General features: G+C 41.6%; 1 protein-coding gene across 7 annotated transcripts in view; it reads right to left on the reverse strand.

Annotated features, from left to right (window-relative positions):
* The window catches only part of ZNF462 (zinc finger protein 462), a 163,790-nt gene that overhangs the window by 97,608 nt on the left and 38,808 nt on the right, over positions 1–27,374 (reverse strand). For 2 of the 7 annotated variants that reach the window (XM_061632982.1, XM_061632988.1), the window contains exon 2: positions 2,893–2,988. The exons of the other annotated variants lie outside the window; for them this stretch is intronic. The gene's annotated coding sequence lies outside the window, so the exon portion shown is untranslated. The remainder of the gene's footprint in view (positions 1–2,892; positions 2,989–27,374) is intronic. 7 annotated transcript variants of the gene reach the window in all.

A 27,374-nucleotide genomic window follows, 5' to 3' on the forward strand; every position in this document is an offset into this window, starting at 1 on the left:
TAGCTATCTCCAGACTAACCATGAGCTGTAACCAAGTTCTTGATTTGGCTTTGCATGACACTGTCTGTCTAATACTTACTGATTTTTTAAAAATCCCTTTTTTTTTACTAAATTGGAGAGAATACATCACTTAGTCCTTCCATGATGTAAAAGGAGCATCTCTACAAGTTGATAGAAAATAATTAATTTTCCATGTTTCTTGGGTTATATGATTCTGTATTTGACTAAATGATGCAACAGACTGGTACTACCTAGAGGTAAGTATAGAACTTTAGTAGATGACCTATTAAATCCATTGTTTCTATAAGTCTTGGGAATTACTGAATAGACTGAAAATATACAGCTTCCTGATCTGTTTTTGTTGTTGTTGTTGTTGTTGTTATATAAAAGGTAGGGTTTTTTTTAAAAAAGAGGCAATTCCACCCCAGCATTGCACGTATCCAGCATCAAGTATTATCTTAATCAATGAACTGCTTATCTTAAAGTCTCCTCACATACTTGAGCAGGTCACATTCAGACTAGGAACTCCAGAAGCCCAAGAGATGGAACAGCAGCCAAAATATGCCCCAATGGGAATTCCATTCTCTTATTGTGGAGAGATATAAAGTTACTTCTACAGAACATTCAAAGCTCAACAGTATTATGTCAGTGTAGTAAAGAAAGGGGCTGCTGTGAGAATTCTGTATCAAAAGCAAGTTTCTCATGAGAACATGGTATTTTTTAAACAATAAATAATAATCATCCTCCTTTTTGGACACAGAGAGCACAAAGGCACATCCACTGACAGGACTTTGAACGGTGCAATGTGTTAGAGCCCCCATCCATCCACTCTCCCTCCTCTTTGCCCCCTTCTCCTTCCTTGTATAGAAAGTATGAACGCTGGCACGGCCTTATTTTCAGCAAACAAAGTTAGCAACAATCAAGATCCTCAACCTTTTATGTGCAAGCCCCAGACTAGACTCTATGGAAAAGTTGCTATCTGCTCTGGATCAAATTACAGCAGTGAGCACTGAGGCCCCACCCCACAAGTCTCCTTTAGCACAGTCCATTAAACCTAAAAACAATTCCACCCCTCCTCGCTCCATGGTGCAGCAGACGACTCCTGAATTTAGAATGCACCATTGGAAGAAGGAGGAGGAGGAAAGGGGGAGAGGGGTAGAAGCAGATCCTTCCATCCTCCTGACCTTCTCCCCTGTCCATGTATAGTCCTTTCATCTGAGCCAAACAAACCCCACAGTTCTACTGAATGTGTTCATCACACTTTCAAGAGATATGAGCTCCTGCGTCACTGAAGCTTTAAGACTCACTAAGCTGCCCTAGTCCTCTGAGCTTCAGAGGAGAGAGAGAGAGAGAGAGAGAGAGAGTGCAGCCATTTTAGCTCAGAGAAGGCATGTACTGAGAGATACAGGCTCAGAGCTCCTAGCCACCCACAACATGGCTTCACTTATCTGAGCCTCATCTCCAGCATACAAGGTTCTTTCCCTCCACCACCATTCCCTTCCTTCTTCCTCTTAAAGAGGAGCAGGACTTCTTCTTTGTGGTTTAGCCCTTTCAGGAAAGAAACCAGATGCCTGAAGACTTCAACGTTCCTTGTCAGACCAGCATTCCCCCCTCTCCCCCCCCGGACATAGCCATGGGCAAAGAGATCTCTCAGGCTCCTTTCCTCTCCCACAAAACATTCCAGCAACAGCAGCCTTTGCTGAAGGAAAAGGTTTGGCCAAATTGTCCTTCAAGCGGAAGGAAGACGCGGAAGAGTGACCTTTTCTGAAATAAATATATAAATAGGATAGAGAGAGAGGGAGGGGAAGGAATGGGGAGGAAGAAAAAAGGGGGAGGGGGAGGGAAAGCCCTTCAGAATGCTTCAGCCTCTTGGGAGACATTCTCCTATGCACAGAAGACATACCATCTGACACTGCCTGCCAGATTCCAAAGTCTAATGACCTTTGTTAATCACCAGCCAAGCTGTCTGCCTCGACAAGCCTTGCCAATAGGCACACCCTTCCAACACAAAGGCTGGAGCTATTCCTTTTGGAGAGAGGTTCTCTGAAAGCTCCATTGTGTAGGGGGGGGAACAAGGGGAAAGAGAAGGGGGGAAATCTCTTCCTTTACAATACTGTTGGGTTGTTAAGGAACAAAGCGACAAAAATGGCCTTCCTCTCCTCTGCTCTACTGTTTCTCCTTGTTTGGAAAGTTCTCAGATTGGCTTAGGAAACAAAAGAAGATGGGGGGGGGGAGGAATTAAACATTTCTCTCCACAAGGTAAAACTCAGTTTCTGCGGTAAACAAGGAAAGCAAGAAAGAATTGTCATCACTCAGCGCAATATTGTTGCAGTTGCCTGTCCTTAACTCTGGCCTGCCCATTCATAAAGACTCGGACCAAACATCCAACTTTTTTCTAGCAAAGTAGATTTTAAAAGCTGATCAATGGGGAAAAGCCAATTGGGTGTCAATGGGGAAAATACCTGCGGAACAGACCCTGATGAAATGAATGGAAGTTGCACAAGAGCGTGTGGGGTACTCTCAATAGAGATGGCCTCCCACAGCTCCCATTACTTTCAATGGAGCTTGTGCAGAAGTTCCTGAAGGACTCTGCCTGTTGATCTTTTTTATTTTTTTCATTAAAGAAAGAGCTTTTAAAAATGGATTCAAACTTTAACAAAGCATTCCCAAGTCATGCAAAAGGTTAATAATCTCATAGGAACTGCCAGCAACAATTATTCTCAGGTCCATCTGAGTGTCCTTCAATTTAATATATTCACCAAAACCAGAAAAGACTTTTTAAAAAATGTTTTATTATTTAAGTATTTCTCATCATGGCTCAGTCATTTCAAGAGTGAGAGAAATCCCCCAAAGACCTAACACGGTTTAAGCGATCAAGGAAATCCAACATACGATGTCTGTATTTCTTTGTCTGTGGGAGATAAAGAGCAGAGGGACCCATCTGTCAGCCGAAGAATGAAGCTCATTTTCGCTGCAGATGTTAATGCGCTGTCAAGATGCACATGAAAGAGAGATATATGGAAACAATAAGGCATGTTTATCCATAATGACAAAGGCAGCAGTAGTAACATTTTCATATGAGCTATTCATACTCTGCAGTACAAAAAGCTCCAACCCTGTAACCAAGGTTAGCCAAATTTTGTATCAACAAAACCTAAACAATTATGCAACCAGAACAAATTTATGCAAATATAATAAAAATTCATGGAAATGTTTGTTTTTTATAATTCATTCTAAAACCCAGGTTTGTAATAATTTACCGCTGAGATATCTTCTGGGAGAAGGGTGAGCTGTAAGTGCAAGAGATAGAAACATACACACACGGGCCTGTGTCTATGGCATTGAAACCACCATAACCAAAAGTCACACATGCCACATACCCTATCCAAGTTTCCAATTCAGTTTTGTTGCAATCAAAATCAAAAGAATCACAAAGCTACTTCCATCTACCAGGAGGGAGCAATGGAGAGAGTGAAACTTGTTTTTATTAAACAGCAGGCCCTTCTTATGCCAAATGGCAAGCTGCTTTTGAAACAGCTGTTTCAAAAGTAGGTTGTGGTACAGCATAGGGCTGAGGGGTTCAAAGTATGTCTGGGGAAAACAAAATTCCACTGGCCGAACATAAGCATCTTTAAATTGTTGTTTTGATCCTAGCCATTGCGCTAGGTAGTTCTTTGGATCCTAGCCTTTTTTTTTTAACATTACCCCAATATCTGAAGTCTTTCAAGCTTCAAAGCACATCTCCTTAGTAATTTAAAATAATGGATACATATGTGCTTGGCCACACAAGTTACAATGCTCCAAGCTCTTATTGTGGAATAGTTGAATGCATGTTGGACATTTTCACAAGACTCAGTCAAGACAGATCTCTAGATCAACACAGGAAGACCAGAGGAGGGGAAAAAACTTTTGTGGTGAGAGAAAAATGTTGATATGAATCCACCTAAGATATGCTTCAAGAAAACAAACTGTAGTGGGGTTTTGCTTTCCTCATACATTTGAGCAAACTTTTCTTAACAGAATCCAGAAGGCCTTAGTAAGGTCTAATCTTCTGCCTGTGCTGGAGAGAGATTAGTCTACCAGAAATAAACTCTGAAAGAGCAATGTGATTCCACAGCCAACTAATTATAGACCTTACAAAACTTTCAAGAAATAGAACCTGAAGTACCATAAGCAACACTATAGGGCAAACATTTATTCCTTTTTTCTGCCACAGAAATCCTGATTTGAAATTAAGAAACACCAGTATTTACTACTTCAGAACCTTCAACTGCTACCTCTACATTGCAAGTGCTTTACTTAGCCTGCTTGCATCCCTAGGACATATTTGCTGAAAATAGCAGTCTATTAATTAATTTTTTTTTAAAAATAGTCAAGCTTGTATCACTCATGTTAAGTCTAGTGCAGACAAAACACTGCCTTGAAAACAACGGCCATTCAGAAGCCAGGCTTGGAATGCATGCTCTCTTCTCCTTCCTTTGAAGAGAATCCCTATTTCCCTTACCTAGCCACCAGTAACCATGGTGTATATTATATGTACACCAATGTTTCCAACCCCCCTCATAATTGTGCTTTGCAAACATACATAAAAACTAGAAGTTTCAAATACTGATTCACAAGAGAACCATGGTTAGCACTGACCATAACTACAGGTGCACATGTAATTCTAAACTGGCTGATGCCAAGGGAAGGATTGCTGGAAATTTGTTGATTTGCAGTGAACCAGCATAGCATCTCTACTGAGCCTTCGCCGTACATTCTCATCACACATGTAGAAGTGATATTTCCCTTTCTTCCCTGTTGGCTCTCCTTAATCTGTCTGGGGTGTGCTTTCAGAAAGCAGGAAGATATTTAGAGGAGACAAACTTATTCTGACTTCCAGCATATTGACAACAGAGATGGAAATATGCCTTTTGTAGTATTGCTGAAGAGAGAGAGAGGGAGGAAACGAGTGGTGGGATGTGGCTACTATAGAATAGCAGCAAGAGTTGGTGTGATGATCTTGCGCCTGAGAGATGGCTTAGCTTGTAGAGGCCATCTGCCTCAGATGGGTCTAATGTGGTGAAGGACCAACAGCAAGGAAGGAAACAGACAGATGCTGAGCCTGTTAAAAGCAGCTTATGAACACTGAAGAAAATACCAAGCTACAATTTGTGGCTTCACAGGACTCGGCTGAAGTTTCCAAATATATAAATAAGCTCATACTTGAATATCATGTTACAAAAACAAAAAAAAAGGCAGCAGAAAGATTTGCATGCATCACACAACAGTGACTTCTCTCTGGTGATACCAGGTATGTAAACTTGGCAATCACCAGTGGACTTCCACATATAATACACTGTTAATTTGACCCTGTGCAATAGGTGACTCCAACTGATGTATTCGAACAAGAGGTCACTGCAATGTTAAGAGGAGATTTGGCCTTATTGGTCAGCTTGCAAAACTGTCAGCTTTTAAAAAGAAATTCTAACCCATGCTATCAGAGAACAAGACTTTTTAGCAATGGTAGTGAACAGAAGCTAGACCCTGAATTCTTAGAATATATCTTGTTACCTTCCTCTGAGACCCTCAATACAAGGGTACACAAAATGGTAAACAAGACAGGCACATAAACAGAAGTGCTCCATGATGAAACCATAGTCCAAATCTGATATAACACAACATAAGCGATTAATGAAGGTTTATACAGTGCCCAGGCGTGAAGTTTATTCATGCAGCATGGTGTAGTAATGGATAGATTGTGCAGGTGGAGATCTACTCGTGTAGGGCTTAAAGATACAGGGCTGTGTTCAGCTAAGTCCTACTCATAGACCCACTGAAATTAATGAACCCAAGTTAGTAATGAGTATTCACTTCAGTCTAGGTCCCGAGTCTCAAGTGAGTCTGTGTATGTTTATGCAGAAGCAGAGCCTACTAAGTGAAATACAATCCTAGGCGTACTTATTTGGCAGTGGGGTACGATCCGCGTGCAGGTCAGACCGGGAGGGCAACCTGCTAGGCCGGTGCCGTCTCTCTTCGCTTTTGCTGCTGTTGACCCAGGACAAAACTATGCTTTGCCCCCCTCCAGTGCACGCGTTCTAATAGCTTTCCAAGTTTCTCCACCTCTCCTAATGTCTAAAGGTTGAAGCTATGATGGACGACGACAGAACACTGATTGTGAAGTCAGGGTAGGATGGATGCTCAGTGTAATTTGTTCAGAAGACAACCTGAGGGCTGAAGAGCTCATTCACGCTCTGGTAACCTCTAGATTGGATTACTGTAATGCTCTCTACGTAGGGTTACCTTTGAAAACGATTCGGAAACTTCAGCTAGTGCAGAATGCTGCGGCCAGAGTTCTTACTGGGACGAAGAAATTCGACCACATAACACCTATTCTGGCCCAACTGCACTGGCTTCCAATATGTTTCCGGGCCAGATTCAAAGTGTTGGTCCTTACCTATAAAGCCCTTAACGGCACTGGACCGCAATATCTGATGGAACGCCTCTCCCGCTATGTTCCTACCCGTTCACTCCGCTCGATGTCTAAGGCCCTTCTCCGGGTCCCAACCCATACAGAGGCCCGGAGAACAGTAACAAGATATAGGGCCTTTTCGGTGGTGGCCCCTGAATTATGGAATGCCCTCCCAGATGAGATACGCCTGGCGCCTTCTCTGTCATCTTTTCGGCGCCAGGTAAAAACCCACCTCTTCGCCCAGGCATTTTAAAGTATTTAAGCTTTTAATCTTATTTTTTTTAGTTTTCTTTCACTTTGTTTATAATGTTTATATTGTCTGTGCAATACACACTTGCTGTATTTTAAATATTGTGGTTTTATCATGTTGTACACCGCCCTGGGAGCTGCTAGCTATAGGGCGGTTTAGAAATGCAATTAAATAAATAAATAAATAAATAAATAATACTCTGAATAGGACAAGCATTGAATACCACCTATAGGTTACAAAAATTGTAAGGAGTGGCACATGACCCAGAGTTACACCTATATACCATCTTATGGATAACTTATGACCAGTGCCTGTGTCTGCCAGCACATAGTGTCACACTGGGGAAAAAGTCAAGAGATGGGATAGCGACTGGGAAAATCTAAAAAAACGATTTCTGCTTATTATAATAATAATAATAAAATTTTATTTTTTAGTCGCCTATCTGGCCGAATAAACGGCCACTCTAGGCGACGTACAATATCATGATAAAATACAATATAACCAAAAATATAATAATTAAAATTAAACAGCATTAAACAACATTAGAAACTGACCCACCCCCAGAGACCCCATAGGCCTGCCTGAATAGCCAGGTCTTTAAGGCCCGGCGGAAACCTGTCAGGGAGGGGGTGTGGCGAAGATCGAAAGGAAGGGAGTTCCAGAGGGTGGGGGCCACAATCGAAAATGCCCTCTCTCTGGTCGGCACCAGCCTAGCTGTTTTAGCTGGTGGGACCGAGAGAAGGTCTTGTGTGGCTGATCTTGTCATGCGGCATAATTGGTGATGCTGGAGGTGCTCCTTCAGTTAAACTGGGCCGTATAGGGTTTTAAAGGTCAATACCAACACCTTGAATTGGGCCCGGTAAACAACTGGTAACCAGTGTAGATCCACTAACACCGGGGTGATATGATCACAGCGACGGCTGTTCTTAATCAAGCGTGACGCCGCATTCTGTACCAGCTGTAATTTCCGGACCGTTTTCAAGGGTAACCCCACGTAGAGCGCATTACAGTAGTCTAAGCAAGAGGAGACCAGGGCATGTATCACCCGTGGGAGCAGATGTACAGGAAGGCAGATGTAAGCCTTTATAACAAAAAATTAGGTGCTATGAGGGAAGGAACCATAGTTTAGTTGTAGAGCAGTCAGGCAGAGGTCTTTCTGATACTTTGCGTGCAGAAGGTCCCAGGTTCAATAACTGGCATTTCCAGCTGAAAGTTTCAGGCAGCAGATGATGAGAAAGACCTCTCTGCCTGAGACTTTGGAGAACTGTTGCCAGTCAGAGTAGGCAATACAGAACTAGATGGACAAATAAGCTGAGAAGGCAGCTTCTCATATTTACACACACACTCTGACTCTTCACGGTTCCAAAATGTATCAGTGACAAACTCAACAGAGAAGCTTTACTATTTCTCAAAAAAAAAAAAAGGTTTAAAATGATCCACCCAAATTCCTGCACATCAAACTGTGGAACTGAAATCAGACTGCAGATAACAGCCAAAATTTAACCATGCAACAATCCACAGAGTAAATAACAGTGCAATCCTAACTTGGAGCCAAGGAGCAATAAAATGGCAGATCCCCTGCCATATCTGAAGCCCTACTGATACACACCACCTCCAGGTTGGAAGGTGGTGGTGGGGAACAGTTCCATCTAATTTTCATTTATGGCACAGCTCCAGGTTGGCCTAGTTGAGGCCTCCAAAGATCAGCCCCCTCAAGGGATCCAGTGGGCATTAGATCTAAAGCCTACAGCACCCTGCCCTGTTCTGACGGTTTCTGATTGCTACTGCTGGTGTGAAAACCGCTAGCTTTCTGCCTGCCTGGGCAAAGCAGTGGAGTCCTCCCAACTGGCAGGACTCCTCTCTGCCAATGGAGGCCAGAGGAGAGGCAACTAATCACAATCCTAATCATGGTCACTGTATCCTATTATTTGCATTATTTATCCATGATTAGTAGCAGGCTTTCATCAGTCTTTATAATGTAGGATTATCTTTACCTGGAGACATTCCTAATAAAATATTCTAACAATTTGATTCCATTTTCAAATTTACAATCACTTTCAATATGATTGTGCGGGGTCTTCCCCTAGAGCATTATTATTATCAAAGCATTTAATAATTGTCTTCTTCATCTGATCTTCTGTTGTTTTGCATGGAATTAGGATCAGTGGCCAGTTATTTGTGTGATTAATTAAGCATTTTTGTACTGAAGATTCTTCAAACATGTCTATAGAACTCCCTTCCAGTTGAGATCAGACAGGCCCCCTCCCTGTTGAATTTCTGGCACCTATTGCAGACTTTTTTTGTACAAGTATGCATATGGGCTAATTTTATAGCTTTAATTCATTTTTATTTTCATTGTATTGAGTATCTTGTACGCCACTTAGAGATGATTGTAATTAAGCAATATATAAATGATCAAAACTATAATAATAATAATAATAATAATTAATAATAATAATAATAAAAGAACTATTTTTAGTAGCTTAGTACTGTAAAAAAAGTGCTGGCTAATATTCTTGACAATTTGCTACACGCATTAAGTACAAAGTATAAAATAATGCCACCCTAACACACATGGTAGCACATGCACAGCCCCAACTCCCCTTGGTAAAGTTCTGCTTCTAGCTTGCTGAACCAGGAGGAGGCAATAGCATTCGATGGGAAAGGCAGGCAGGAGTTCACGCTTGATGCTATGGCTTAAGCCAAACCTGTGGCCCTCATTCACCACTCTGGAAACACCATCAAATCCCACTGCCTGTGCCACTTGTGGAGCCCTCTGGTGCAGGCAGGACAATCAAGTTCTATACCTCATGTATTTACAGAGCAGTCAATTATTTTGTCTTAATACCAATCAAACTGGGTGGGGACCATGCTTCATTGTAAGCAATATCCTATAAAGTTATGGTCGGTTCAAGCATTTCCTTTATTATTTTTACACCTTGATAGCTTAATGGTCAACTGCACTCTTAAATGCATTCTCCCATGAAAACTACACACTCTAAATATTCATAGTTTGAAAGTCAATTATAATCAAATTCCTTTCGATTACTATTTTAAATTGTATTTGCCAAAAAAGTACACTCCTCTTGATTTCCCTCTTTCCTTGTCTGGCCAATACAGCAAACACAGACTGCAGCTTCAACTGTCTTATGCTGTGACATGTTTTCTCCTGATTTACTCTTGGAAAAAAATATATTTGGGCGAACAAGTAGATGGGCTGACCTTATCTCTGAAGTTAATTTAAACAAACCCTACCTGGGGAAATTCAAACCCCAAAAGAAAACCCCATGTATACATTGACCTTTCCCATTCCTTATGTCTGACTGGTGTGTGTGTGTGTGGGAGATTAATTCAAAGCACTTTTGAAATGGCATCTACTAGGAATGACATTTAGGGTGGACAGGACACGGGATGGAGTCCTTTTTCTGCTATGCTTTTTAGACCACTTCTATTTATGAGAGCACCAATTTCTCTTGCCACCACACATGCTGCTCCCACTTGGTGACTGGTATATGTGGTCTACATCATCACCATCATCATTATTATTATTTGATTGATTCACATCATCAAGATGCATGTCACTTTACCAAGTAACTATCAAGAAGGCCGGTCCCTGAGTATATTAAAATCTAAAATGTTACATGAAGAAGGTCTACAGTGGGAGGAGAAGATAAAAGAGAGAGAATGTGTGCTCCCTTCAGTTGCATATCCTTAGCCTAGAACAGTAAGAGAAAACCATTTTTATACAAGAACCTGTGTGGTGTGTGTTTTAAAAGATAGTTATATTCCTTGTGATCTGTCCCGGTGTTGGTGAGAAATGCAATGCATTACAATGGCTAAAATTTTGTCTACCACAGTTCTTCCCATCATTCCTTTGCCCTGAGTTGAACTAGTTATGCTTAGTGATTAAGAAACTTAGCTTTGAACAGGAAATCCAGAGTTCAAAGCCGCTCTCTGCCATTAACTCAATAGACAGACACAGACAAACCACTCTCTCAGCTTCAGCACTCTCCACCTCTAGCGTGTTCAATATGGAGATAACACTAATCTCAAAATGAATTGCTAATATATGTGAATTGCTTTAAACACTCTCTAAAATGTAGTCTGGGGGTGGATCCAGGTCAAGAGGTCTCTGTAGCTAGGAGTACCTATTTCCATCTATGGCTAGTTCATCAGCTATGGCCATTCCTGTATCAAGATAGCCTTGCCATGGTCCTGCATAGTCTTGTTACCTCCCATATAGATAACTGTAATACACTCTACACTGCCTGCCCTTTAATATATGGAAACTGAAGCCAGTGCACGATGCAGCTGTGAGTGTTGGCTGGCATTTCTGTTCTGTGTGATGCCATATAATCAGTAGCAGCAAGTGTGGTGGGGCAGAGCTGCCCTCCCAGCACTGACATCAGATGGGGATAGAGTGGGGAGGCAGAGAGGTTGGAGCCACGCAGGGAAGCAGCAGCAATGCCGGTGTTGGGAGAATGGCTCTACCGCACCACTAGCACACATAATCCATACGGTACTGGGCTCAATTAAAGGTACTAACATAAAAATAAAAAGCTCTTAATGAGTGCCTCTTCCCATATCAACCATCAGAGCCTTGAGATTGGGATGTGTGTGCTTGTGGTTCCACAAATGGGTGTAGCTTGTTACTTGGGGATCCTAAAAGGGCATTTTCTGTAGCAGCAGCTCACTTGCGGACCTCCCTTCCCTTAAAGGCATGGGTGCCTATAACAGTAATGAAATTTTGCTGCATGGTGAAGACCTACTTGTTATCTCAAATTTTTGGAGGTCATCTTAGATTATTTTCTGCCTTAGAATCTTTCTGCATCGCTGTTGTTTGTTGCTGTTTTAACTGTGTTCTATTAATTTTACTGATACTACGATGTTATTTGCATGGAAACCACTTTGGGATCACTTGTAACAGAAAGTGATATAGAGAAGCCTTTAATAAATAAACCTCAACATATGATCTATGTATTGTATTCAATGTACCCCGTCATGACCAGTGCCAGCAGAGCAAGAAATCCCTCCCATCCCCCGGGACTACTTCATCTCCGTTTTCATAGCTATGTTTCTTCACCACAAAACTATCCATCATCATCATCATCTATTATCTGCCCTTCACTTCAAAGTCCCATATCTACAATGAAATACATTTGGTCAATAGGGGGGGAGTATCTAAATGAACACAAATCTATAAAAATAATTGAGACAATAAAAAGCTAAACTTGAAAAAACATAGGCGTTTTTTTTTAAAGTTGTCAGTGTATTGAGGGCAACTGTTAAAATGTAAACTTGATACTGATTGGGCTGATCATAAAGAACTGTGACACACCAAGTTCACTTCATCATCACCAGGGCTGTGGAGTCGGTACACCAGACCTTCGACTCCGACTCCTCTATTTTTCTACTGTCCGACTCCAACTCCGACTCCTTCATAAATGGCAAATGTATATTAACTAGAAATAACAAATTTACTGTAGTAAAATGGTAGCACAAGGCATTTCATCACCACCACGTGAATCCAGAGCTCGGAAAAGTTACTTTTTTAAACTACAACTCCCATCAGCCCCAGGGATTGGGCTCGTGGGAGTTGTAGTTCAAAAAAGTAACTTTTTCAAGCTCTGGATTCACGTGGTGGTGATGAAATGCCTTGTGCTACCATTTTACTACAGTAAATTTGTTATTACTAGTTAATATACATTTGCCATTTATGAAGGAGTCAGAGTCGGAGTCGGAACATTTCTACCGACTCCGACTCCACCCAAAATTGCTCCCGACTCCGACTCCATGACTCCGACTCCACAGCCCTGATCATCACACCAGTGGATTGTGGCTATCAAGATAGGATAACAGACCTTGCCTCTCTTGAGGGGATACAGAAATCACCTGTCATTGCATGACCAGACAAGTTTTTGTACTTGATTTGCATTATCTCACCTCAAAAGGTATGCTACAGGAGTAACTAGGTGGTCTGTTATATATACAGTGATAGTGGCCTGTACTCTAGAAAATGCACACTAAAGATGTCCATTTGACCAAAGCCTGATGGACCTGTTGGTGATGTTGCTATAAGGTGTGCAATAAGGACTGCTGCAGGGGTGAGACTGTGCTGGGACCATCAAGGGGCACGTTTTTCCATGTGCCTTGCCCCACCCCTCTGCCTGGACCTATCAGGAGGAGCTGCAGACTGGAAGGTACTGCTGCAGGGGTGAGACTGTGTTGGGACCATCAAGGGACAAGCTTGTCCACCAGCCTTGCCCCCTCACCCCTGCTCTTAGTGACATTTTTCTGGGGACTGTCCTTTCCCAGGAAGATGAATGCTTTTGGTTTTTAGCTGTTGTTGCTTTTTAGAAACGCTAGGATTTTGTTAGCTTGATTTTTTGTAAATTGTATTGTTTTTATTTGTATTTTATATTTGTGTTTTTTTATTTGTGTGTAAGACGCCTTTGGGGGCCTTTTTGGCCAAAAGGCAGCCTAGAAATAAACCGTAACATAACATAACATAACATCAGGTATAAAAATAGGAAAATAATCACAGCACTCTCAATACACACTACTTTTCATAACTGTGGCTGCAATCCTATGCATACTTACCTGAGAGTAAGTCTTATTGAACTCAGTGGGACCTACTTCTGAGTAGGCATGCACAAGATTACACAGTTTTAAACATATCCAAGAGCTGACCTAGCTATATTGTTTTATTTCTTCCCAAAATCTGAAATGGCATCCCCTGCTGTCTATCATAGCCCCCAGTGGAAGGTCAACATACTCATAGCTTATGGAATCATACCTATAATTTAGATCTATAAAGTTTAAAAAGGATGATTTATTTCCATTTAATGGAAGGCAGGAAAAAAGAAGTTTCAACTGGAAAAACAGGCACTCTACCCTAGACCTTAAACTGCAATCCTGTGCATGAGTAGCTGATATTAAACTCCATTAAACATAGTCAAACTTACTTATGAGTATATGTACAGTATACTGGACTGCATGTGTGCAACCCTATTCATGCTTACCTGAGAGTAAGATCCACTGAAGGTTTATTTTTGAATAAGCATCCATAGGATTGAACCACAAAGAAGGGACTATGAGTGGAAATTATGACTAAACTAAAGCAAATGAAGTCTAGAGAAACCACACTTTGTAAACAGAAGTCACCTTCCTTTCTTTTCTGACTGCCCTGAAACCAACTTCCTACTGGCTGCATCAAATTCAGAATAGATGTAATCCAGATTAGACACTTCTATTCTTGAGATTTTAATTTTGTTAAAACTGGTTGGCAACACTGGCTGAAATACCCTAAAATATCCTCCTCCCACATACTTTCAGCTAGGCTTTAAAATACATTTATTATTTTGGGAATAATTCGGATGTATTTTTGGTCTGACAATTTAGATGTTTTATTCCTTCCTCCCCCCACCCCATCCCTTTGCAACTCCTTTGGTGCTATCTTTGAATTACTTTTGCACAAGCATGATCATATTCTGTATATAGAAAGAAGCCACAGAAAGGGAAAGGACAAAGAAAGACCTGAATGCTGACCTGTTATAGGAAAACCTGCATTCTATAAACTCAGTCACAGGCAGCAGAAATGCTTCTCAAATCAAATTACTCAGTACTTTCTTCATACAGACTTGTTTACGTCTGCCCGTGCTGAGTAAGAACTGTTTCCAGGCAGACTTTTTGTCATTTGTAAAATAGTTTGAGATCTGTTTGTTTGCAACAAATGTTCTGGCATGCTATAGTGTTCTGGGCCAATACAGTTTGCAGACATAGTTGCAAGATTGCCCTGATACTCTACAGGCACTCCAAGATGCCATCTGAGCAAGGGCTGGAACTATCTGCCTCAATAGGTAATCACAACCTGATGGCTTCAAGACTAACCAGGAAGTGGAGGTTGAATAATAGATCTATTGGGAACTGGATTCCATGCCGAAGAAGATAAATTTAAATAGGCTTCATTGGAAGGAATGCAGACTTCTATCTGATATAGCTGTATGACTTAATTAGATTTCTTTTCAACTTAATACAACCATCCTAGACGTCCGTGCTCAGCAGTAATTAGGAACTGGTTTTTACATTATAGACTCTTGGAAGTGCCACATTGCTTGGATGAGAGATAGGAGTCTATCCCAGCTAATATTTCTTCAAATATAGCTAAGGATAGACTTACTAGCCCATTTATAATGCACAAAATTTCCAATGCATGACATGCAACTTGGGCTTCTCAAACGTATTGCGCTTTCAGAGAGTACGGTACAGTAATATATCCAAATATGAAAATCAGATATGGTTTTCTCTCCTAACATTTTGGGAAATGGTGGAAGCAGTTGGGAAGCAGTCTAAATATCTGACAGTCTAAGTATCTGCCAGTGAAGTCTACCTTGATAAAACCTCTTAGTGAAGATAAGTAATTGTCATTAAGTTAGGCAGTGTCTTTATATTCCTATTCCTGGGATTTAGTTCAAGATGGCCTTTGAGCCTGTTCTCACATGTATATTCATGAGCCATTGTAGCTATAACATCCCACTTCTCCCCATGCTCTACATGAAACCACTGGGTGAGTGAAAGATCTGTGTGAAATCATCAGATCTGGGCTGAGATGACATCAGCATGCAGTATCAGCTTTCCTTGGCAGCCAATTTGTTTTTGATCTCAATGCAAAGTGTCAGCATTTTACTTCTTCCTACATGAAAAGGCCCAAGGACTTTGCTCTTCCCAAGACCTTCTCTCTATTCTCCTTCTGACAGATGTGCAGACAGGGCCTTTTTGGTTGTTGTGCCCACAATGTAAAACAAAATAGTTACACACACACACACACACACACATCAAATCTTTTAGGTGGGCTTTGAAACACTCTTTTGTTATAGTGGGCATTTTTAAAGTTAGGACTTGCTGCAAAACAGATCAAATTAAAATTCTTATAGAATGTCAAAGGCATTTTCAGACTTTTGGTCACTCTGCAGTATACCACAGCTTTCCCAACCATTCTGTCTGTCACCATGAGGGCTAAAAATGTTTTTCAATGACCAAGATCATAAAAATGTAACAAGTAACAACAGAAGGCTTGGAACCACAATACCTGATGGAACGCCTCTCCCGATATGAACCCACCCGTACAGTACATTCAAGATCAAAGGCCCTCCTCCGGATGCCTACCCCAAGGGAAGCTTGGAGAATGGCAACAAGGGAGAGGGCCTTCTCAGTGGTGGCCCCCAAATTATGGAATGATCTCCCTGACGAGGTGCGTCTGGTGCCAACACTCTTATCTTTTCGGCTCCAGGTCAAGACTTTCCTCTTCTCCCAGGCATTTTAGCATGTGTTTTATATTGTTTTAAATTTTTTAATTGTTTTTTAAATTGTTTTTTAAAAGATGTATCTAAAATTGTATTTGTTTTTAGTTACTGTAAATAAATAAATAAATAAATAAATAAATAAATAAAGAAAGAAAGAAAGAAAGAAAGAAAGAAAGAAAGAAAGAAAGAAAGAAAGAAAGAAAGAAAGAAAGAAAGAAAGAAAGAAAGAAAGAAAGAAAGAAAGAAAGAAAGAAAGAAAGAAAGAAAGAAAGAAAGAAAGAAAGAAAGAAAGAAAGAAAGAGAAGGTACAAAAATACCTTGGGACCTGTATGTGGTACATCATATATTATATGTTGCTTGCACCTCCAGAAAACAAAATCACTACTTGATGCCACGTTGGTACTTATCACCTCAAATTTCTGGTCTCTTTCTCCCGCCCGCCCGCCCCCCCAGTTATTCATAAGCTCAGACATACCAATCTATCATTTAGCAATCAATGTGGTTTATTATCCTAAGAGAAGAGTCCGTGTAAACATCCAAGTCAGGACCAACTGGAATAATAGGAAATACTGAGGAACAGAGAACAAGGGTAGCACAGCAGGCAAGAGAATAGCGTGTGAACCAGGAAGTCTGCATTTCAAGCTCTTCCTCAGTCAAGAACTCGCTGGACAGCCTCAGGCAATCTACCCCAAAATCTATTAACATGGGGACAATAATGCTGATCTACACTGTAGGGATGTGGTAATGATTACTTAGATCATATGTAGGCAGCTTACAACCCTTGGTGACCTTCCAGCCAGCTCAAGTAGGGGCCCAAGCCACCTGCTGCCACTTATTTCCCCCTCTGTGAAATTTTGCTGGTCCCCTCCTGCCCAACATAATCATACTCCCCTCAGTCCACCCAACAGCTCTTTGTTTTTTTTTTTTTTTTTTTTTTTTTCAATAATTTTTATTCAGATTTTCATAAAACATACAAGACAAAATCATAAAACATTCAAAGACAAAAAACAAAATCAAAAATAGTTAAACAAAAAGAAAAAAAAAAAAATAAAAAATAAAAAATAAAGAGTAAAATATTGACTTCCCATTTGTCAAAGATCAAATCAGTTATAAGTCTATAATATATAACAATCCTGTCTCTTAAGTCATATTATAAAATCACTTTCCTCCAGTAGTTATCTTACTTAATCATCAAATCTCATAAACATTACTTTATTCTTTCCACAAAAAGTCAAAGAGAGGTTTCAATTCTTTAAGAAATATATCTATCAATTTTTTTTTCCAGATAAGCATATCGATTAATCCATCTCATTACTAATTATGATAATCTTATTGTCATAACCATAGTCAAAATAAACATTTCAATTAATCCATCACATCAGAATCTGTTAGGTTCAATAATTTCAGTAGCCATTGTTCTATTATCTCTATTAGTTCCATTTTCCATCTTCCATCTTCAGTAGCCTTGTTAAGTCCAGTAATTTCAATATCCAATCTTCCATTATCAGTATTCCATAATAATCTTGCTGTCAAAGCCATAGTCATATAGTAAGAGTCTGATGGGAATTACCTCTATCCCAAATATTTTCTTGCCATCCATTCTGAATAGGTTGCTGAAATACTGCTGTAAAATCATATCTCTGTTCTTTTTTTCAAAATACACTGGGTCATCTCTTAAAAGTTTTTCCATTGTCACATGGCTGCAGTTAATTCCATAGATTTTCTCTATATTGGGCTCCATCACATCATTCCAGTCCAGAAGATTATCCATGCCATTGATAACTTTATCTCTAGAATCTTCATTCATTTCTTCAGAGATAACATTGAGTTCCAAACAATAGATTTTATTTCTAAAGTCCATAGACTCCAAATCTTGTTCCTGTTCCACGTTGGTTCCAATCTCCGGGATCTCCTCTCTCACAGGGACCCCTATTCCAGTCTCCAGGGTCTCCTCTCTCACAGGGACCCCTGTTCCAATCTCCGGGGTCTCCTCTCTCACAGGGACCCCTTCCAGGGTCACCTCTCTCACAGGGACCCTTATATCTTTAATCTCCTGCTTCATTTTACTCAATTCAATTTTCGTTATCTCAATCTCATCCATTATTTTCTGAAACATAGTTATTTCCAGATTTTCAGCCACTTTCTTAATTGCCATTTTAAAAGAAAAATATAGGAAAACCACTTCTTATTTCAGCAACAATTGGGTTAATACTCCAAACTTGGTGACATCACAGTATAAACAGAGCAGACAGCCTTATCTCTCCAATAGTTAAGTAAACAAAATGCAGTTCCCAGGATCGAAACAATTAATGGCAATCGTCAAGAAACAGATTCGTCAAAATAAAATAGACCAAAAAGAGAGTAGTCTCAAAACAGTATAATATTTTTCAAAATAAAAATCTGGAATAGAAATCCCTCTTCTGTGTATATCTTTAGAATGCAAATCCAGGACAGCTTTTTGCAACAAAAACAGAGATAAGCTATTAATTAGTGCGTAGCAGAGAGAAGTTATGGCTCCCCAGTGAGATGTCAAAAACTGATCAATCTGGCAAATCTCTTTTAAACAGCAACAATTTAAGTCAAGTAAAAGAAAAATATAGAAAGAAGGGTGCTTGCCTGTTAGTGCGTTCTCTCTTAGAAGATAAGATGAACGTTCGCTTTAACAGATAGAGCTTGCTGTTGAAAATCCGTCCCACCTTCGTCGGCTGGACCTCGTCCCATAAATTAATGAGATCTGGTCGTCCCAACAAAAATAGGCTTTGAGGTTAATCTCTTCGTTTCTCCCTACCCGGGAGAAGTTTAATCAGTCAAAAAAAAAAGAAAAAACTGACTGATATATCTGAATAAGCTTCTTTTGAGGCAGGAGCCCGTCTCAAAAGCAGGCACAGGCTAAGTCACCCTTCCCGGAAGTCCACCCAACAGCTCTTTGTGTGAATGAGTGTGTGTGTGCCAGCCACCACTGGCCATGCTTTCTGACATGCGACCAACCATTAAGATCATTAGGAAAGACATTTAATAAAACTGCTGATATCATAATTCTTTTATAATCTGTGGTGCTGCTGCATTTGGAATACTGTGTACAGTTCTGGTTGCCTCACCTCAAAAAGGATACTGTAGAGCTGGAAAAGATTCAGAAAAAGGCAAACAAAATGTTCAGGGGAATGGAGTGACTCCCCTGAGGAAAGGATGCAGCATTTGTGGCTTTGTAGTTTAGAGAAAAGGCGAGTCAGAGGTAACATGATAAAAGTGTATAAAATGATGCATGGCATGGAGAAAGTGAATAAAGAAAAGCTTTTCTCCCTCTCTCATAACTGCAGAACCTGTGGACACCCAATGCAGCTGAATGTTGAAAGATTCAGGACAGACAAAGAAAGTACTTCTTCACACAGTACATAGTTACGCATAGTTAAACTATGGAATTTGCTTCTAGGAGAGGCAGTGATGGCTACCAACTTGGATGGCTTTAGAAGAGGATTAGATAAATTCATGGAGGCTACTAGTCATGACGGCTATGCGTTGCCTCCATAAGCAGAGGCAGTATGCTTTCAAATGGCAGTTGCTCGAAACCACAGGAGGAGAGAGTTCTCTTGTACTCAGGTCCTCCTTGCAGGCTTCCCATAGGTAAGTGGTTGGCTACTGTGAGAACAGGATGCTGGACTAGAAGGGCCATTGGCCTGATCCAGCAGGCTCTTATGTTCTTATGACCATATGTCAAAATGGGGTGTAATGGTTCCCCACCCCTGAGTTAAGTAATATGTGTGGATGTACTTTAAATGCTTTAAATGCTTTAAAGTGCTATATATGGGTATATGAGTGTATGTTGTGAGTGAATGTGTATTTTTATGTATATGAGTTTTTTGTATTTATAGTTTATCATGTGCCTCGGGAAGAGATTTTATCATCAAGAGGGGAGACCTGAGGGGGCCCCAATTGCCGTAGTGACGGGCAGAGGGAGGTATGGTGATATGAGAGGGACGTGCCAGGTAAGGAGAACGCAGCCCAGACATGTAGTGGCTGTGCAGCGTTCTGGTCCTTCTCATACCTGCAGAGTTGTTGGTTGTCCTATCAGCCAACTCTCAGATCTCCAGTTGCTGCTTTTTAATGCCAGATCGGTACATAATAAAACCTCCCTCGTCCATGATTTGATTGTGGACGAGGTGGCCGATCTGGCATGTATAACCGAGACCTGGGTGGGCGAACAGGGAGGAGTTAGTCTGTCCCAGCTCTGCCCACCGGGGTATCTGGTTCAGCATCATGGTAGATCTGAGGGTCGGGGAGGGGGGGTCGCTGTGGTCTATAAGAGTTCCATCTCACTCACCAAGCACCATGTCCATGCAATCACTGGTCTGGAGTGTTTGCACCTTGTGCTGGGCCAGAGGGACAGACTGGGAATCCTTTTGGTGTACCGCCCACCTTGCTGCCCAATGGCTTCCCTAACTGAGCTGACGGAAGTGGTCTCAGAGATACTGTTGAGATCCCCCAGACTATTAGTACTGGGAGATCTCAACATTCATGCTGAGGCTACTTTGTCTGGGGCAGCTCAGGACTTCATGGCCGCCATGACAACCATGGGGCTGTCTCAATATGTTAGTGGCCCAACACATACATCGGGGCATACTCTTGACCTGGTCTTTGCTACTGGACATGGGGATAGTGATCTGGATGTGGGGAGTTTTACATCTCTCCCGTTGTCATGGACAGATCATTGCTTGCTGAAGTTTAGACTTTCAGTAGCCTTTTCCCTCTGCAAGGGTGGGGGACCTATTAAATTGGTCCGCCCCCGGAGACTAATGAATTCTGAAGGTTTTCAAAAGGCTCTGGGGGTTTTTCCGGCTGATAAGACTGGCACTCCTGTCGAAGCCCTGGTCGATCTGTGGAATACAGAGATGACCCGGGCTGTTGACACGATCGCTCCTGCGCGCCCTCTCCTATGTAGAGCTCATACAGCTCCTTGGTATACTCCGGAGCTGAGAGCGATGAAACAAGACAGGAGGCGGCTTGAGCGGAGATGGAGACGAACTCCCAACGAATGCAATTATGAGCTGGTTCGTGCTTCTACTAAGCTCTATGTAGGAGCGGTGAGGGCGGCAAAAAAACAACATTTTGCCTCCACTATTCAGTCATCTCTCTCACGCCCACGGGAGCTTTTTAAAGTGGTTCGTGGCCTACTTCATCCAGCCCTACAAGATACGGCAGATACATCAGTAGCTCGATGTAATAAATTTGCTGAACACTTCCAGCATAAGATCTCATGCATTCGCCGGGACTTAGACTCCTATTTAATAGCAGTTAATCCTACTGAGGTGTCCGGAGCACAGTCTTGTCATGTTTTGTTGGATGAGTTTCAGTTGGTTCAGTTCGAGGACGTGGACAAGGTGCTTGGACAGGTTTGTGCGACCACTTCGGTACTGGATCCTTGCCCCTCTTGGCTAATTAAAACTAGCAAGGAAGGAACAGTTGGCTGAGCCAAGGAAGTGATTAATGCCTCTTTACGAGAGGGAGTGGTCCCTGGCTGTCTGAAAGAGGCGGCAGTGAGACCACTCCTGAAAAAACCTTCCTTGGACCCAGAGGATGTCAGCAGCTACAGACCAGTAGCCAATGTTCCGTTCCTGGGCAAGATCCTGGAACGTGTGGTTGCTGACCAGCTCCAGGCGCTATTGGATGAAACCGATTATCTAGATCCATTTCAATCGGGGTTCAGGCCTGGTTTTGGCACTGAGACTGCCTTGGTCTCCCTGTTTGATGACCTATGTCGGGAGAGAGACAGAGGGAGTGTAACTCTTGTTGATTCTCCTTGACCTCTCAGCGGCTTTTGATACCATCGACCATGGTATCCTTCTGGAGAGGCTTGCGGAATTGGGAGTTGGAGGCACTGCTTGGCAGTGGTTCCGCTCCTACTTAGCGGGTCGTCTCCAGAAGATAGTGCTTGGGGAACATTGCTTGACACCGTGGGTTCTCCAATGTGGGGTCCCACAGGGTTCGGTTCTGTCTCCCATGCTTTTTAACATTTATATGAAGCCACTGGGGGCGGTCATCAGGAGTTTTGGAGTGCGTTGTCATCAGTATGCTGATGACACACAGCTCTACTTCTCCTTTACATCTTCTTCAGGTGAGGCAGTTGACGTGCTGAACCATTGCCTGGCAGCGACAATGGACTGGATGAGAACTAACAAACTGAGACTCAATCCTGACAAGACTGAGATGCTGTTGGTGGATGGTTTCTCTGATCGGATGGTGGATATATACCCTGTCCTGGATGGGATTACACTCCCCCTAAAGGAACAGGTGCGTAGTCTGGGAGTCATCTTAGACTGTTCCCTCACACTTGAGGCTCATGTAGCCTCGGTGGCCCGGAATGCGTTCTACCAACTTCGGTTGGTAGCCCAGCTACGTCCCTATCTGAGTAAGGAGGACCTCTCATCAGTGGTACATGCTATGGTAACCTCACGTCTGGACTACTGCAATGCGCTTTACGTAGGGCTACCTTTGAAGACGATTCGGAAGCTACAGCTAGTGCAAAATGCGGCGGCCAGACTGCTAACAAGAACTAAGCGGTCTGAGCATATAACACCTGTGCTAGCCCGTTTGCACTGGCTTCCAATATGCTTCCGGGCCAGATTCAAAGTGTTGGTACTTACCTATAAAGCCTTATACGGCGTGGGACCACGATATCTGTCGGAACGCCTCTCCCGCTATGAACCGGCCCGTACACTACGGTCTACTACGAAGGCCCTCCTCCGGGTTCCGACTCATAGGGAAGCCCGGAGAGTGGTGACAAGATCAGTGGTGGCCCCCAAACTATGGAATGGTCTCCCCGAGGAGGTGCGCCTGGCGCCGACACTATCATCTTTTCGGCGCCAGGTTAAAACCTTTCTCTTCTCTGAGGCATTTTAATTCCTGTTAATTTTAAATTATTATATTTTGATTTTAGACTGTACAGTTTTGTGTACAGTTTTGTGTTATTTTTATTGTATTTTTAATGTTCACCGCCCAGAGAGCTGTTGCTAGTCGGGCGGTATATAAGCGTAATTAAATAAATAAATTAATAAATGCCAACTATTATTAGCGCAGTCAAACTGCTTACCCAAACTTCTTAAACGATTTAACTCCCCCTGCCTCTATAATACTTGTACCTCTACAATACCTCTACCCACCCACCACCCCTAGACTCTTTTAATTAACTAGACAGGACAATGCAATCTCCTCTGTCAGAAAAACCTTTAACCAAAATGGCATCACACAGAGAGCTACATAGTACACAGCTCATGGTGGTACTAATCCTATGCACCTTTTACTTTGGAGCAAGTCGCAAATAATTCAATGGGACTTAACTCAAAGGCCTTCAGTGGGCTGCAAGTCAGACATGTCTAGCTCTACATAAAGTGTAAGTAAAGTGTAAAAAGGGAAGATGACTGTGTTGGTGTGAGCTATTTTGATTAAATTAGTGTTTTTAATCTGTTAAAGTTATAGTGTATTATGTATTTTAATGGGCCATCAAGTCCCCAGAGAGCTCTGTTATATGGGTGGTATACAAATGTAACAACTCATAACAATGCTTATTGCCTTCATGCATTAAACCCAAAACTGGTAGATGGCACAATTACTTTATTACAGCTAAACTGAAGCCTTTAGCAAAGGGGCAGGGGGAGTAAATATGCAGCTGCATACCTTGTGCTTGAATTTTTCTATCCACAGCTGTGCTTAATAGCAAATTAGAATAGCAGATGCTAATAAATTTCCAAACAGCTCATTAATTATTGTAGCCACCTTGGGCCATCACCAGATTCACAATTTGGCCATATGTCTGGGGGGGGGGAGGGAGTTCGAGGCGCACACAGTGCAAACAGAAGAAGAAATCAAAGAAAAGGAAATCTAAGAGAATGTGTCTTTGCAGCAAGCAGTGTGGATAATATAATAGTATGGAGGTTGAGATGAATTGCTTTGTATATGAACTGGTGGTGGATGGAAAGACACTTGCTAATATCGTGTCAAGAGCATGGTAACAGAGGAACACATTTTTCAGTTTTTCTTTTGAAATAAGAAGTGCTCACAGAGATGCAATTTTTTGGACATATATAAAACACACACCCATGTGTAATATTTTATGTCTAGTTATGCTGAAAGATGAAATCTTCAGAAGAAACCATCCAAAGACCAAATTCAGAAAGATAAACTGTATGATAAATTATATTAATCAATTGTTCAAGAAGCTCTAGTAATCAGTGTGGGTCACATGGAAGAGGGTGATACTACATTAAAAATACAAACCAAGTGATTCCAAGAGATGAGGAAGCAGCTTCTATGGAGCAGGCACAACTGACCATTAAAAAAAACTATAGGGACAAAATTGTTCTATAAAAGGTGCCTCCTGCATCTATTGCAACTGGTTAGCTTGCAGGGTGTACCCGGGACATTCCATTTTTCCTTACAACAATAATGTAAAGTAGGTTAGACAATGATAGTGATTACTCAGCAAGCTTCATGTCTGAGCATAGACTTGATCCTATGTTTCTCAAGTCCAATACTTTGTCCTCTGTACCACACTGGTTCCTGCCTCCTATTGTTTTACAGAACATAATGGGGGAAAGCAGGGGAAGAAAGTAGTTCACCTTCTGCTCGGATTTGATTTTCAGATGCAGGCCAGAGAAGTGTTTTTGAATGCTGGAGAGAAAAGTCTCACTTGCAGTCTCCAGATGAAGAGACAAGCCTGAATATTAGCTTGGTTCTACTGCAGCAAGACCTCTGGCTGTGTTTGCACTTCTCTCTTATAAGAGAAAGAGAGAGACTACTAAACTGGGAGGGGTGAAGATGATTGTTACTGAGGCATATTAAGCAAACTGGCAAAGATCCAAAAATACCTTGATGAAAAGAAATACATGTGTGTATGTGCTGGGGAAAAATATACTCCATCCACTGCCTACAGTTATAAAATCTGAGGTTTGATCTCAGGTTATTAGAGATCATAGTCCTAGTAGGCACTGCATCATAGGCTATGGAAACCTGGTCAGTTATATGATGTTGATTTTGCTAATTTTCGTATGGGTGGGGTGGGTGAAAAACAGCAGTTGCAAGTATCTTGGTTGTCAAGATCATTAGTTACCTACTTTGTTCAATCATAACCAAGATATAATTCTCTTCTCAATGTGCATATGTAACACCCATGTGTTGCCAGTGGGAAGGTCAGCATCCCTTTCTCACATAATCACATTATTTACCCATTCTCTCTCCTCTTTCCCCCTTTCCCTAATTTGGTATAGAATGCTGTCTCATATATACACAAATTGTGTTCCAAGATTAATTCATTCTGACGTTTCACTTGCCAACATATTTTTCATTTGTAGCTGCATCTCATACACGTTAGATTGTGAGTGCTTATGGAGACAGGGATCCACCTCAGCTTTGTATATAATTACTACAATCCATTTTGACACCTCTTGGGATAGTGCAAAACATCAATTAAAACTACTTATATCTCCAATGTTTTATCCTGCTGAAGGCATTTGTTCCTTTGAGGTGTTTCCTTACTGAGATTCTTGCTGATAACAGTAGATCAGCCAGAAGCCCATCTCTGGTTAAAAGGTGATCTCATGTACTGAATCTGAGAGATAACTCTGCCTGAGAACCCACAGCAGCCTTCGCCAACCTGGTCCCCTCCAGATGTTTTGGTCTACAGCCCCCATCAGTCACAGCCAGCACACATCTGGAAGGTTGGTGAAGGCTGACCTAGAGAACTGTCTTCATCCAGTGGGCTTCATTCACTGGGCTGTACCTGGGGCCACTGAACTCCAACTCCAATCAGTCAAGTCAGCATAACCAATGATAAAAGCTGGGGTTATACTGTATATAGCACTAAGACACAGTCTCGTCAGTGCAAGGATTTCCACTTGTGCAACAGGACTTCCTCCTCCCCTACACATCCCCTTTGGGAGAAAGGGAAGGAAATAAATTTGATGAATAAATACATCTGTTCTAGTTGTTCCCCAGCCCTCTGGAGCAGATATGGGGAGGTCAGAAGTCACACACTGGGGGGAAAAAAGAAGGGAAGCCCCATTGTGCAAGCGGAAGTCCTTGCACAACAGGACTTGTTAGTCAAATATCGCCTCTGAGGGTGCAATCCTGGGCTAGAACGGATCATTAATCAGAGTTTATACAAGGTAGATTCTGACACACCATACAAGGTTGTGTGTGCTCCATAGTATAATTAAAGTTCTGTGGCCAGGCACTAAGAAAAAAATTATTTCAGCAGACTGTATAAATTATGCAAATGATACAACTTTACATCATCATCGTATTTTATATGATTGCTTTTCCAATTTTTACTATTTTGTGCAAATAAGAGGAGGGGTGAAAAGGAACTGAAGTCCCACTCTCAACAACTGGAAATCTTAACCTCTCTGGAGGTTGGCTTCAGAGATTTCAGCAGGCATTGCACACAGTGTTTTCAAGCATAATATTGCAGTAATTAAAAGCTTGCTTAAAAAAATATAAAACCTGAGATTCTCAGCAATCTGAATGCAGCTGAATAGTTGCGTATGCACAGCCCTGCTTATATCACTATTCTATAAAGATATAGTGCTTCTTTGAAAGAGAATATTGATGGAGGACCCAGATCTGATCACAAGTTTGCTTTGTTACCTTTAACTCTATAACTCACATAGTGCTAACACAGAAAAGGCTGGTAGCTATACTGTTCAACATCAATTGCTCACTGGCAATCTTCATATACTTGGGTTATATCAAGGGTTGAAAAAGCCAGTGCCTTCCACTTTGCAGTCAGAACAAGTAGATGCAAAGCATAAAAAAAGTCATGCAAGGCCCAAAGATACTCAGTTTAAAATGACTACTTTGATAGTCAACCAGCTGAGTGTATCTGCTCAGAGGGCACTAAAACAAAAGCAAAGTGCATTACTGCACACACAAACACCAGACGCATATTTCAAGCTACCCACGAGTGATGAAGGCAACATTCCAAATCTTGTTTGATGCTATTGGGAACTCCCCATTCTAAACACCAAGAGAAAAAGACTGCTAACTTTCACCAGACAGTGATGAAGAAATTTTGTAGCTGACCTAAACCACCTCAAATACTACAAATGTGTCTGGTTTGTTCAACAGTAAAAGCACAATCCATTAAGAGGTGTGTATGTGCGCATGCACACACGCACAAGCTTGCATGGGATATACTTGTGTGTATTTCAGTAGATTGTGCCTCTGCAAGGTAGCAGGTACTGGTTTCACTGAAATAAATGAAAGAACTACTCTGCTCTTCCTGTTGTACAGCTCTCATACACTTGAATGGGGCTTGTTCAGGAGAACTTCCTAATGGATGGTGCCCAAAATACGCAAAAACTAAATAGGAATGGGAGAAAAA

This window comes from Rhineura floridana, chromosome 1 (genome assembly GCF_030035675.1).
Source record: "Rhineura floridana isolate rRhiFlo1 chromosome 1, rRhiFlo1.hap2, whole genome shotgun sequence".
NCBI lineage: Eukaryota > Metazoa > Chordata > Lepidosauria > Squamata > Rhineuridae > Rhineura > Rhineura floridana.